This window comes from Triticum urartu, chromosome 7A (assembly GCF_056163025.1).
Source record: "Triticum urartu cultivar PI428250 chromosome 7A, HENAU_Tu73, whole genome shotgun sequence".
Taxonomy (NCBI): domain Eukaryota; kingdom Viridiplantae; phylum Streptophyta; class Magnoliopsida; order Poales; family Poaceae; genus Triticum; species Triticum urartu.
In genome coordinates, this window is record NC_141879.1 from 676,076,953 (window position 1) to 676,080,797 (window position 3,845).

Here is a 3,845-nt window from a genome sequence, read left to right on the forward strand (position 1 = left end):
AGGCAAGTCCTTCGTGGGCGACGGCCGTGATGGAATAGAAAAGGTTGCTTCTTCGTGGACCCTTCATGGGTGGAGCCCTCCGTGGACTCGCGCAACCGTTACCCTCCATGGGTTGAAGTCTCCATCAACGTGGATGTATGATAGCACCACCTATCGGAACCACGACAAAAAAAATCCGTGTCTCCAATTGCGTTTGAATCCTCCAAACCCTTCTCTTTACATTCTTGCAAGTTGCATGCTTTACTTTCCGTTGCTCATATACTCTTTTGCATGCTTGCTTGAATTGTGTGGAGATTGCTTGACTTGTGTTAAGATAGCTAAAATCTGCCAAGAACTAAAATTGGGAAAAGGCTAGATTTTTATTTGGTCAAGTAGTCTAATCACCCCCCCCCCCTCTAGACATACTTTGGATCCTACAAGTAGTATCAGAGCTTTGGTCTCCATTTGCTTTGATTTCCATAGCTTTTGGCAGTCATAGCCTTGGTTTCACAACCTAGGAGAGTATGGCGTCTAGCGAGGGAAATTATCACCGTAGAGGTCCTTACTTTGATGGCACTAATTTTGCTAGTTGGAAGCATAATATGAAAATGCATATTCTTGGACATAACCCCGCCATTTGGGCTATTGTGTGTATTCACTTGCAAGCTGAATTCTTTGACAGGAAAGAACCGAACCGTGAAGCCACCGCGGAAGAGTTGAAAATGCTGCAATACAACGCTCAAGCTTGTGATATCCTCTTCAACGGATTGTGCCCCGAAGAATTCAACAAAATCAGCCGTCTTGAGAATGCAAAGGAAATTTGGGATACTTTGACTGATATGCACGAAGGTACCGACTCCGTCAAGGAATGCACATTGGATGTGCTTCAAAGTCAACTTGACAAGTTCAAAATGAAGGATGGTGAAGGTGTTGCTGAAATGTACTCTAGGATTGCTCTTATCACAAATGAGATTGCCGGCTTAGGGAGTGAAGAGATGACCGATAGATTCATCATCAAGAAGATCCTAAGAGCCTTGGATGGAAAATATGATACTGTGTGCACATTGATCCAAATGATGCCAAATTACAAAAATCTCAAGCCAACGGAAGTCATCGGAAGAATTGTTTCTCATGAGATGTCACTCAAGGATAAAGAGGAACTTCACAACAAATCAAGTGGTGCTTACAAAGCCTCATGTGAAGCCCCCACATCATCGAGTGAGAAACAAACCTTCAATGAAGAATTGAGCTTAATGGTGAAGAACTTCAACAAGTTCTACAAGAGTAGAAGCAAAGAGAGAAGCTCCAAGTCAAGGTCCTACAATGACAAAAGATCTTCTAGTCGAGAGCGAAACTGCTACAATTGTGGAAGGCCCGGACACTATTCCAATGAGTGTACGGCCCCCTACAAGAGAAGAGAAGATTCTCCTAAGAGAAGAAGTAGAAGAGAAGAATCACCATCTAGAGAAAGAAGGAGTAGAGATGATCATTATGAACGAAGACCCTCACGCAGAAGCAAGGATTCGGGAAGAAAGGACAAGTCATCAAGGAGCTACACAAAACGAAGACATCAAGCTCATGTTGGTGAATGGGTATCCGGCTCCGACTCCGACAACCACTCCGAGAGAAGCTATCACTCCGAGTCCGAATATACTCAAGATGAAGGTGTTGCCGGTCTAGCACTTGTGACAACCAACTCCTACGACATATTTGACTCACCAAATGAAGGAGTTGGAACATGCTTCATGGCTAAAGGCCCAAAGGTATCACACCCCGAGTATGTTGATTTCAATAGTGATGAAGATGACTTGTTAGGTGATGATGATTTACTTGTTGACAACTCTAGTGATGAATACTATGATGAAACCTCAATTAATCATGCTAATCAAGATAAAATGAATGACAATGATAAGGAGAAGATTCAGTCTCTAACTAAAGAACTAAACACTCTTAAGTTAGCTCAGTAAACTATCTTAGGAGATCATCGAGAACTCTTAAGGACTCATGAGAAATTACGCTTTGAAAAGCTCAACCTTGAGCAAGAGCATGAGTTCTTAAAAGCAATCAATGATGATCTTCGTAAGAGAAGTTCTTCTTACATTGCCAAGCGTTTACTCTTATCCACTTACATGCCTCAAGTCAAGTCTAGTAACAAGAACAAGAAAGATTCTTCCTCTAGTAGTAACAATAATCATGATAAATCCAATATTGTTGCTTCTAGTAGTTCTCTTGATTCCACTAATGATTCTCTTAGCCAAGTTACACTTGAGCAAGAAAATAGCTTATTGAAGGGAATTATAGAGAAAGGTGTTTACAAGAGCCTTGCCGGAAGTAAGCAATTCGAGGAAATTGTACGCAAGCAAGGAAGGCACCGGAAGAATCAAGGTGTTGGTTTTGAACGAAAGTTCAATGGAGTTGAGTGGGAAGAAGATCAATACCCCAAGACGAAGTTTGTTCCTCAACAAGAGAAGTTTGATCCTACTTCTTTCAAAGGGACACAAGCTCAAGATGATCTTCCACCACAAGACCACAAGCAAAAAGGCAAGGACAAGCTTCAAGAGGAAATTGATGCATTTGAAGAAGCTCCTAAGGCCTTGGTCAAGTGGGTTCCCAAGACTACTTCAAGTTCCACTTCATCAAGTACAACTACAACACCGAGGATTCCCATCAAGATGGTGTGGATCCCGAAGAAGAAGAACTAGAGAGTTCTTGAGGGCGACTCCGCCAACATACTTCACTCTTATCATCTTGGCAAGAACAAGTGCAATCAACTTCCACATCTTGCACTAGTTCAAGGAGTCACAAACCCTCTTGTTGGTAAGACAAGGGACAAGGTAACCTAAAAGCTTTCATAGACATCATCTTGTGTGTGCATCACTCTATGTCTATGGATATCCTTGTTTGTTCCTTGTGGGACTAACCCGTGTAGGTATTGAAAGTGCAACTCACTCCAATGGATAGCTTCAAATGATCTACATCAACATTGAGCATCCACATCTTCAACATCTACATGAAGTCATCATCGACAAAACCCAAGGTTAGTTCATCCCTCTTAGGGGGGATCTCACATCTAGGGGGAGCTTTACTCTAAGAATTGAGCTAAAGCAACTCTAATGGTGTGAACACAACAATGCTTTATGTAAAAGTGGTAACCCCACTTGTGCTTAAACGATGAGTATGACCTATGATCAAATGTTCTCATTTGACTCCTAAGTCAATATACTCATATATAGATGACCTAGTCATTGCAAATTGTTTGATAGATGCTAGAATTGGTTGTGCATTCTTTGCCACATATTTCAATTGCCATTTTATTGTGTGAGCATGTTGATTGCATATTTTACTCATTCGAGGACATCCACTTGTTGTTTTGATTGATTGGTTTTCTTTTCTTTTGCCAAGTGGATGGACAAGAATGGCTAAGAACCCTCTCTAGCTATCTATGCTTTTCTTGTCTCAAACTCTATTCATGCTACATCACAAAATTTGATCAAGTCAAATTCGAACCACTCTGTGTGAGGAGCACTCGGAGTCCCCGATTCATCATAGACTTAAACTTCCAAAACTTCTTTGTGTGTTTCGGTCTGACCGATTCATCCATTTCGGCCATACCGAGATCACTAAGTCGATCTAGGTTTTCAATCTCTGTGCAACCGATTTGAACCTTTCGGTCACACCGAGTTTCAGTAACTGCTTGTAGTTATGAATCTCGGTGCCACCGAGTTGTTCCACTCGGTCACACTGACAGGGTCGGGCTATATATACTCACGGGCAAAATTTTGGAAATTTCTTCGAAACCCCTTCGCCCGCGCATAGCTCGCTCTGCCTCCAGGGTCTCCGGATCGTCTTCCTCGTCGCCAGCCGCC